This window comes from Tupaia chinensis, unplaced genomic scaffold (assembly GCF_000334495.1).
Source record: "Tupaia chinensis unplaced genomic scaffold, TupChi_1.0 Scaffold000263_1, whole genome shotgun sequence".
NCBI lineage: Eukaryota > Metazoa > Chordata > Mammalia > Scandentia > Tupaiidae > Tupaia > Tupaia belangeri.
The window spans coordinates 1341589-1352187 of NW_006159743.1; the positions used below are offsets into that span (position 1 = coordinate 1341589).

At 44.8% G+C, this 10599-nt stretch overlaps 1 protein-coding gene across 1 annotated transcript in view; it reads left to right on the top strand.

Annotated features, from left to right (window-relative positions):
• Positions 1-10599, top strand: part of MCOLN2 (mucolipin TRP cation channel 2) — a 78806-nt gene that overhangs the window by 376 nt on the left and 67831 nt on the right.

A 10599-nucleotide genomic window follows, 5' to 3' on the forward strand; every position in this document is an offset into this window, starting at 1 on the left:
CCCCCCGCCGCGCCTGCTCTGCCCCGGGACCCGCACACGCCAGGCGGGCGGCAGGAAGGGGAAGACCGCGGGTCCCTCCTGGAAGGGCCCCAGCTCAGGGGCGCGTTTCCGGCAGGCAGTAATGAACGCGCCTGACCCCGCGAGCCATGGAAAGTTTTGAAGGTGGAGGCACGACCCGGCAGCCTTATCGTTTTCCCCAGGCAAGCACCCCAGAGAGAGGATCAGGTGTTTTCAGGTTAACTGACAGGTGAGGAATCATCCAGGTAACATCTTTTAGGATCCGGGACTCTGGAAAAATCCGCCTGACTAGCTTTACCGTTAGAGACGAACTTTTTTCCTTTCTTTCTTTCTTTTTTTTTCTTTTTTTTGCCGCTTATATTAACTGCTTGCAATTGGTTAAACGGGCCAGGCTTTGCCTTCCGGAACAAATAGGCCTTCTTCCCAGGTGGGAGGGTCACAGTGCGGTTTACCCCAGTTCCTCTGCCTTTATGAAAAGGCGTTCAGTTCGGGAGATGGTGCTCTCAGGGGGCCCTCCTCTGTGGTCAGAGCTCCAACCTCCCAGCAGCGGCGTTGGGCAGGGGTGGACGTGGTGAGTACACAGGGGCCTTGGCTCCCCGCTTCCCTGCTCACAAAACAAATACAGGGGTGGGCAGAGAAACTTCCTTAAAAATCGTACTGAGACCGTCCTGCCTTTCCTGCATGATGCTTTCAATATTGTAAATCAACTAAAAGCCAGCAAGGAAAGCCAGAATTCGTGAGGATTTATTTGATGTCTGGTGGCTATCTAGAAACGTATTTAAGTGGAGTCTGTTTTTTTAGACTTTTTTTCTTCTTCTTTTTGCTATAGGGCGCGTGAGCTCGCCGGAAAGACACAGAGAGACAGAAAGCGAGAAATCACCCCCCAGGGGGCATGGCCACGCCACAATCCCTTCTCCTCCGTTCTCCTCTGGGGATCTTGGGCACACGCGCCCAGCTTGAGTTTAAGCCGCCAGGTCTGGGACTCGAACCGTGGGCGACTACATGGGAGTCCAGCAACATGCCATTACGCTAACTGCTGGTCCCTGTTTTTTAGACTTTTGAAAGACCAATTTAGAAAGCATAACTTAGGTGCAGCTTTTTAAAACAGATACTTGTTCATATACAAGAGGATCCAAGTATCCATTTTTAATGGACCAGAGAACTTACTACTCCTTCCATGTGCCTCAGCCTTGAGTGTACTGTACTAAAACACAGGGAGAAGGAACCCTGGGTTTATTTACCCTCCTCTGCTGGGGCTGATCGGTAGGCTTGTACCCATGGTAGACGGTGTGTAAGCTTTCTATTTTTATCCCGATTGCAGTATTTTCTTAGCACCCTTCCTTCAGGCCTTGAAGAGTTTTATCGCAGCCAATGAGTATCTTCAAAGACCTCATTGAAAGACCACGCGGAAAGACACAGAGAGACAGAAAGCGAGAAATCACCCCCCAGGGGGCATGGCCACGCCACAATCCCTTCTCCTCCGTTCTCCTCTGGGGATCTTGGGCACACGCGCCCAGCTTGAGTTTAAGCCGCCAGGTCTGGGACTCGAACCGTGGGCGACTACATGGGAGTCCAGCAACATGCCATTACGCTAACTGCTGGTCCCTGTTTTTTAGACTTTTGAAAGACCAATTTAGAAAGCATAACTTAGGTGCAGCTTTTTAAAACAGATACTTGTTCATATACAAGAGGATCCAAGTATCCATTTTTAATGGACCAGAGAACTTACTACTCCTTCCATGTGCCTCAGCCTTGAGTGTACTGTACTAAAACACAGGGAGAAGGAACCCTGGGTTTATTTACCCTCCTCTGCTGGGGCTGATCGGTAGGCTTGTACCCATGGTAGACGGTGTGTAAGCTTTCTATTTTTATCCCGATTGCAGTATTTTCTTAGCACCCTTCCTTCAGGCCTTGAAGAGTTTTATCGCAGCCAATGAGTATCTTCAAAGACCTCATTGAAAGACCACGCACTTCGGTGTGCACGTGTCTGTGCGGGACTAGCGGAAGCAGAAGATTGCGTGCGTTAGCCCACTGATACTGTAGGAAAGAGATGGGAGAGGTGGTCTGCAGGTGTCAGGATGAAAATTTTGCAATTTTATGTAGGAGGGGCCAAGTACACAGTTCTCCCCCAAAATGGGATGTAGTCTTTACACTTTCAGGAACTGCTCACCACCTTTGTGATGTGCAAACCAAACAGCACATGTTTTGGACAATCTGGTAGCTTCTTCTATTGAGTCAGAAGTCGCTTCAGATTCAGCCCATCTACCTCTTCCTGCCTTAGGAAAGATCACGCTCTTGTTGGTATGAGCGTTCACACACCCGTCTCCTTGAGCAAATTTTCCAGGTTTGGTGGCCTGGCCCCTTTTAAAACAGGCACATTTTCTACACTTTTGCTGACCATTTCTATCAGACGCCATCACAATGCCAATTTTATTTAATTTCCTGTACTAAAATCTCGGTGAATCCTGATCGAATCAAGACCACTTGAGGTGGTCAGGTTATTTTCTCCCAAGGAAAAGTGTATCAGAAGTGTTCTTGTTTTGGGACCAGCAGATGGTATAATGGTTACGTCACTGGACTCTGAGTGTGACTGTGGTTTGAGTCCCAGAGCCAATGGCTTAAAATTCATTCCGAGCACATATATGTGTGTGCCCAAATCCTGAGAGGAGAATAGAGGAGAAGGGATTGTGCATGGCCATCCCTCCTGGGGAGGGTGATTTCTTGCTTTATGTCTTTCTGTCTCTCCAGCAAGCCACACACCCCATGGCAAAAATCTTTCTAAAAAAAGTATTCTTGTTTTAAAATCAAGGAATACATATAAAATATGTTAATAGAGCAAATAAGAGTTAGGAGACCCATTTTCAAGAGCCTGGTGGAGAATTCAGAACTGAAAGTCAGGAATGACCCCATTCACAAGCTAATCTCTGGTTAGGTATCCGTTAGGTGAAACCCAGAGTAAGAGAGTTCTGAACACTTGGTGGAAAAACAGGTGGCTTCTTGTGGCTACAGTTCTCAAAGTAAAAATAGGGCCCAAAGAATACTCTTTTGACTGTAGAAGTTAAAAGTGGACTTTTAACTGAAACTGGGTTGTTCTCTTTAGCTGAGGGCTAGACTGAATTTCACATGTCAGTTCTGAAAAGTTAACTTCCTGTTCAGTGACCCCTTTCCTCACATGTTAAGAACTTGGACTTCTTGGAGGTGGGTAAGAGGGGCTCAGGACAAAAATCATTTAGCAGACACAGAATGGAGAGTTACCTGTTGAGGAAGATGTATTTGGTACTATCTTTGATTTGACTGGCATGCACTGCATAGCTGCTTTGTACTATAAAGATGTACCATGATTAAATATAAATAAGAAATACAATAAAAAAAGAAAAAAATTTAAATAGTTTACTACCTAGACGTCATTTTCTTTACATATTCTGTTCAATGGCAAATGTTTGAAGTCATGTTTTTGGTTGGTTGGTTTGCTTTGACAATCATTTGCCTTGACAATCATCTGGGTTGTTTTTCTTTTTTGTTTTCCCAGCTAAGTGTTGTAGCTTTGAGTTTAGGCCTCAGGTCCCCTTTTTTCCTGGTATGAGGAGCCTACTTTGGGGTCTGTTGTCCATAATCCTTTCCCCTCAGTTAGGTGAGCTGCTTGCTTTCTTTTTCTTTGAAGGCTATACTTCGTTTTTGTTTTTTTTTTCTCCCTTAAATTTATCTCAGTGATTTAAGCTAGGCAATAATTGGTGAGTTATGAAGATGAAGATTCTGGAAAACTTTCTTTGGTGAAAATTCTAAAAGACTCCTAGTTTTATTTTTTTTTAGAGAGATTTTTGCTATAGAGCATGTGCACTTACTGGAGAGACAAAGAGAAAGAAAGTGAGAAATCACCCCACAGGGGGGATGGCCATACTGCAGTCCCTTCTCCTCCATTCTCCTCTTGGGATCTTGGGCACGCATGCTCACGCACCCGGTGTGAGTTTAAGCCACCGGGTCCAGGATTTGAACAGTGATCGACTATGTGGGAGTCCAGCAACTTAAGCATTATATCATCTGGTGGTCCTGAAGACTCCTGGTTTTAGTGGTGGGCTATAAGAAATAATCACACCATCAGGTTAGGGCTGGCAGGTGGTGTGGTGGTTAAGGGCACTGGACTCCCACATGGCTGACCAAGGTCCCGGACCTGGAGGCTTGTTTTCCTGCTTTCTCTCTCTCTTACTCTGTCCTTCTCTGGTCAAATTAAAACATAAAGTTAAATAAAATAATTATTTAAAAAAGGAAGACTCATACCACCTATACCAGGAACTAGAGTGATTTGCCAAAGCGGGGATTTATTTAGATATCCATCAATATGACATTGGGGTGGATTTGTCTAAAGTTAAGGTAAACAAACTCATTTCTTTGATGGAAATGATTATTATTTTCTTTCTTTCTTTCCTTTGTTTTTTAAGAGACATTTTTGCTATAGGACGCATGTGCTCACCAGAGAGGCAGAGAGAGACAAAGAGACAGAAAATGAGAAATCACCCCCCCGGGGGGGGGGATATCCACACCGCAATCCCTTCTCCCCCATCTTCCTCTTGGGATCTTGGGCACGCACATGCACCCGGCGGAGGTTTTAAGCCATTCCGCCTAGGACTTGAACTGCTGTCGACCACGTGGGAGTTCCACAACATAACCATTATGCCATCTGCTAGTCCCGGAAATGATTATTTCTTAATAACTTCCTTTTATTTAGGGTGAGTCATCAGCATGACCCTATTAAATTGAGCACTTCCTGAAAATGGTAGAGAAGAAAAATATCAGGAAGTGCCGTAATTCCAGCCATCTTGCCTAGCTTTAGCCACACTTGAGACCCAGAATTGCAAAGCACCAGTTTCCCTTTACTTATTTCTGCCCCAGAGAGTTGATTCTTCAGTGTTTTCTAAAGGAGCGTGGCTTGTTCCATACCAGCACTTTAGATGTGGAGCCCTAGTGCTTTCCTGGTGGTCTGAGGCTGCAGGGTGGTGACTGGAGATGATTTTACAGGAAGCTGGGGGCACGGGTTGTCTTTCGGGAAATTCCTGAACAGTTTGCAGTTCATCTTTCATGGGTGGCTTCCGTGCAAAACAAACCCTTCTGGTGTTCCTTCTGAGTGCTTCTTAGGATTAGAATGACCACGTCATCCATCTTCTGAGAGCTGGGCTGAGGAAGTGACCAAAGTTTCCTTTTTATCCTCTCTTTCTTTCCTTCTTCCTACCAGCTTTTCTTTTCTTTCTTTTCTCTCTTTTCTTCCTTTTGTCATGTCTTTCTTTCCTTCTTCATTCTCAGTTGCCTTTAGTTGGAACCCAGCCATTCCATAGCCTCAGCAGACGGGACATTATTTTTTTGTTCTGTCTTCTGAGACTAGCAGATCACAAGGACATTACTTCACCGTAAGAACTATGCTAGAAAAAGATGGTATGGGAGTTGTTAGGATTGGACCAGTGTCTTCCATTGCTGGATCCATCCCAGGGCCAACATGGTCACCATTGTAAACTCACTGAGTTACAGTCTCTGTATTTATCACTTCCCGTTCTCTTCCTCCCATCCACCACGCAAACCAAGGGCAAGGAGCCTCTGATTACCTAATACATAGCAGGCTGTTTTTGAAAGAGCTTATTTTACTCATAATGATAACTCAGGAATTTCTACACCAATCACCAAAAATGAAGAAAATATGGAAAACTTGATGAATAAGATTATCTTTAATACCATGTCACAGAGATGACCAAGATGTGTTGGGGTTTGGTTTGGTTTAGTTTGATTAGTTGGTTTATGCATTTGTAGCCCCCCCCCCCGCCCCACCCACAGAGGGCATGTGTGTTTGTCAGAAAGAGCGTGGGGGAAATGAGATAGCACCCCTGGATGGGATATGATCACGCTGTGATTCCTTCTCCTCCATTTCTCCTTCTTTTGGGGATTTTAGGTATGTGTACATGTGCCCAGCGTATTTTTCAAGCTGGGTCCAGCACTCGAACTGCAGTCAGCTGTGCGATAGTGAGCCACCCAACCAGCAGCCCACAGCCTAGTCCCACTTACAGTCTTTGTAAAATATACATATACAAATTCTGACAGCTTTGGAAAATGGGATCTTAATATATATATTTTGTAACTTAAAAAAATATTTAATAATATAGGACCAGTCAGGTGGTACGGTGGTTAAGGTGACTGGATCACACTTGACTGACTGTGTGGTTCGAGACCAGACCTGGCAACTTGGAAAATACTCCAGGCATGTGTGCACGTGTGCTCAAAATCCCAGGAGGAGGTTGGAGGAGAAGGAATTGTGAGGTGGCCATCCCCCTGGAGGGTATTTCTTCCTCCCCACACATGTCTTTCCCTCTCTGGTGAACTCATGCACCCTATAGAAAAAACTGGAAAAAAAAAATGAGCACTATGTTGTGGGCATCTTCAAGTCATCCTCAGGGCTGCAATCAACATTTTTGTAACCATCTTTCTAATCATTTATTTTAAAATCTCTAAATTTCTCGTATAAATCTGTAGACGTTTTCTTCATAGATAACATATCATCTTAAAGTACTTTTACCACAGGAGAGACAGGAAGAAAGGGAGCGTGGTCATGCTGTAATCCCATCTCCATTTTTTCTACCTGGCAGGATTTGGGGCATTCCCATGTGCCCAGCATGTTTTTCAAGCCACTGTGGCTGAGATTTGAACTGTGGTCAGACTTTTGGGATCTGGTTGGCCTAACTACAAAGCTATGGGCCAGGTGCTTTTTTTGTTTTTTCATTTTTTATATGTAAAAATTAAGATAGATGTCCACCAATATGATTCTTCGTGAATTTCTATCATTAAATGTTTGTTCACTGACTTTTTCAGATCCTTCTTTTATTATTATATATTTTTATTTTTAAAAAATAGTTTACTTAATTCCATTTGCTGTTGTTGCTATTGTTATTATTATTATTTTAATTTGACCAAAGAGAGACAGAGAGAGAAAGGGAAAGTGAGAAAGCAAGCTGCCAGGTCTGGGACTTGACTCATGGTCAGCCATGTGGAAGTACAGCATTTTAACCACCACACCACCTGCCAGCCCCTCCTTTTCTTATTTTTTAGAGAGATTTTTGCTATAGGGTACATGTGCTTGCTGGAGAGATAAAGACAGTCGGAAACAGATAAATCACTCCCTGGGGGGATGGCCATCCCACAATCCCTTCTCCACTCTCCTCTCAGGATTTTAGGTGCATGCACACACGCCCAGCCTGAATTTCAGGCCTCTGGGTCCAGAATTCGAACCATCGTTAGCCATATGGGAGTCCAACAGCATAACTGTTATACCATCTGCTCGTCCCGGGTCTCTTTTTCTTATTAATAGTTTTGAGCTCTCTGCAGGTATTATACACATATAATAAACTTTTACCTGTTTAACTATATTGTAGATTTTTCTCCCAAGTTGTCTGTTATCTTTTTGAAGTCTTAAATTTTTATGTTAAGCTCTGTCCGTCATTTTCATAGCTTCTAGATTTTGTTATATTTAGAATGAGATGTTAAATTATTTTTAAAAATTCTACATTTTCTACTTCTACCAGTTTTTTTTGTTTGCTTGTTTTTTTATTTTTTAATTATTATTATTTTTTAATATGCCTAACTTTTATTTTTGCATTTGATTTGAGGGAGAGCTCAAACTTTTTCTCTTCCAAATAGGTAACAAATTATAGTGGTAACCATTCATCAACTAACTCATTCTTTGGAAAGACTTTAATAATCATAAGAAAACAAAACAGTATTTCTATTGGCAAAGTAGGCAACTAAGCTACCTAAGACCTGCTAATGCATCCTGGCTAAGCCAGACTTTTCCTCGCAATTTAATTCAGTTGCTAATATCAGTACTTTGTACTTTGTATTAATATTGCTGTTATTATTTGATCTTAAGGGTACTGCCCAAGGAAAAGTTTATGTAGTCAAGGTTGTTGCCTTACTCATTGACTTGTTTCTTTTTTCTAACAAGTATTAATTGGACGAATACTAGGTATTAGATACACTGTCATTTGCCAGGGTGAATAGTACTAAGCAAGTCCAGATCTTGGCGAAGCTTTCTTGCAGGGAAGACCAATAAAGACCGATCTCAATTATGGGAGGTGACAAGGAAGGACACATTTACTAGAGTGGTCAAATCTCTCTTTAAAGACGTGACATTTGTGCTGAGAGGTAAAAGAACCAGACACCCAAAGAGCTAGAGAAACACACAGTAGGGTAGATGAGACGATTAACACCTATTGAGTGAAGAATGTTCCAGGCCAGGAAGGAAGCCCCGGTGTAGAGAGGAAGGGAGGGAAAGTAGGGGAAGGAGGGGGCAAGACGTTTTTAGGCAGTGGTAGGTTGGAAGAAAAGTTAGGTTTTACCTGGAGAGCAAGGGAAATTCCCTAAGGCTTTGAAGCAGGCAAGCGATGAGCTGTGCTTTCAAGTTACCCTCCTGCTCCCCTGTGGAGAACTGGGAAGCTGCTGCAGCTGTCCATGAGAGACGACAATGCCTGGACCAGGGAGCGAGGGGCCCACTCCATGACGTGTTCCCAGGAAGGCCTGATAAACAGGACGTGAGAGCTGAAAAGAAAAGAAGAAAATGAAACATGTGGTTCCGACACATTGCTGCACATTAGAATCACTGGGAAGCTTATCAAAACCCTAAAGTCTGGACAGCAGGTGGCGTGGTGGTTAAGGCGGATGGATCCCAGCCTACCTTGCAGTTTGAGTCCCAGACCCGGCGACCTGAGAAACACGTGTGTGCATGTGTGTCCAAAATTCCAAAAGCGGGAAGAGATGGAGGAGAAAGGATTATGGTGTGACCATGCCACCTGGGTGGAGTGGGGGTGTGTGTTCTTTCTCACTTCCTCTCTCTCTCTCTCTTTCTCTCTCTCTCTCTCACCAGGGAGTGCATGTTCCCGCTGGCAAATGCAAAACAGCCTCCCCCCACCCCCCAATATTCAGTTCACATCTCATACCAATTAAAACCAGGATGTCCAGGACTGGGAGGCAGGCACTGAAATCTTTTAAAAATCCTCTGGTGATTCTGCAGACAGGGGGCAGAACCACCAAACGGACTGGGGATTGCAGCTGAGGCGTCTGGATACGTGTGTACAGAGCAGTGCATTGGACGTAGAGAAGGGGGAAGGCAGGCTTTACAAACTATTAAACATGGGTGGAGTTTCAAGGAAGAGCTCAAACAAGAGAGTCCATTCAGGAGAGAGCGTTGCTGGGTGTAAATATGGAAGTCTACATCATGTGGATGGCATTTAAAGTAACAGATTGGACAAGCTCTTCCAGCCTGATAAACAGGACGTGAGAGCTGAAAAGAAAAGAAGAAAATGAAACATGTGGTTCCGACACATTGCTGCACATTAGAATCACTGGGAAGCTTATCAAAACCCTAAAGTCTGGACAGCAGGTGGCGTGGTGGTTAAGGCGGATGGATCCCAGCCTACCTTGCAGTTTGAGTCCCAGACCCGGCGACCTGAGAAACACGTGTGTGCATGTGTGTCCAAAATTCCAAAAGCGGGAAGAGATGGAGGAGAAAGGATTATGGTGTGACCATGCCACCTGGGTGGAGTGGGGGTGTGTGTTCTTTCTCACTTCCTCTCTCTCTCTCTCTTTCTCTCTCTCTCTCTCACCAGGGAGTGCATGTTCCCGCTGGCAAATGCAAAACAGCCTCCCCCCACCCCCCAATATTCAGTTCACATCTCATACCAATTAAAACCAGGATGTCCAGGACTGGGAGGCAGGCACTGAAATCTTTTAAAAATCCTCTGGTGATTCTGCAGACAGGGGGCAGAACCACCAAACGGACTGGGGATTGCAGCTGAGGCGTCTGGATACGTGTGTACAGAGCAGTGCATTGGACGTAGAGAAGGGGGAAGGCAGGCTTTACAAACTATTAAACATGGGTGGAGTTTCAAGGAAGAGCTCAAACAAGAGAGTCCATTCAGGAGAGAGCGTTGCTGGGTGTAAATATGGAAGTCTACATCATGTGGATGGCATTTAAAGTAACAGATTGGACAAGCTCTTCCAGGTAGAGGAAGAAGGGGAAGCGACTGGACAGCGCTCGGAGAAACTTCGAGATCACAGAGGAGACCAAAGGTGCCCGTTAGGGTAGGAAGCCAGCCAGGGGAGTGGGTATCCTGGAAGCTGAGGGAAGAGGTTACCCCAGGGAGGCAGTGGTCCGTGGAAGCCAGAACTGCTGCGTCACTGAGCCTGAGGTGTGTTCCTTGGAACTGATGGAGTAGCAGAAGTGGTATCCCAGAGTTCACAGTAAAGAATCTGAAGCACATGGCAACCAGCAGTTAGCGTAATGGCTATGTCACTGGATTCCCACGTAGTCGACTGTGGTTCGCATCCCGGACCTGATGGCTTAAAACTCACGCGTGTGCGTGCATGCCCAAGATCCCGAGAGGAGAATGGAGGAGAAGGGATTGCGGCGTGACCATCCCCCCTGGGGGGTGATTTCTCGCTTTCTGTCTCTCTGTCTCTCTCTGTCTGTCTGGTGAGCGCATGCACCCTATAACAAAAATCTCTCCAAAAAAAAAAAAAAAAAAAAAACTTGAAGCCGGGGGGCGCCCGGGA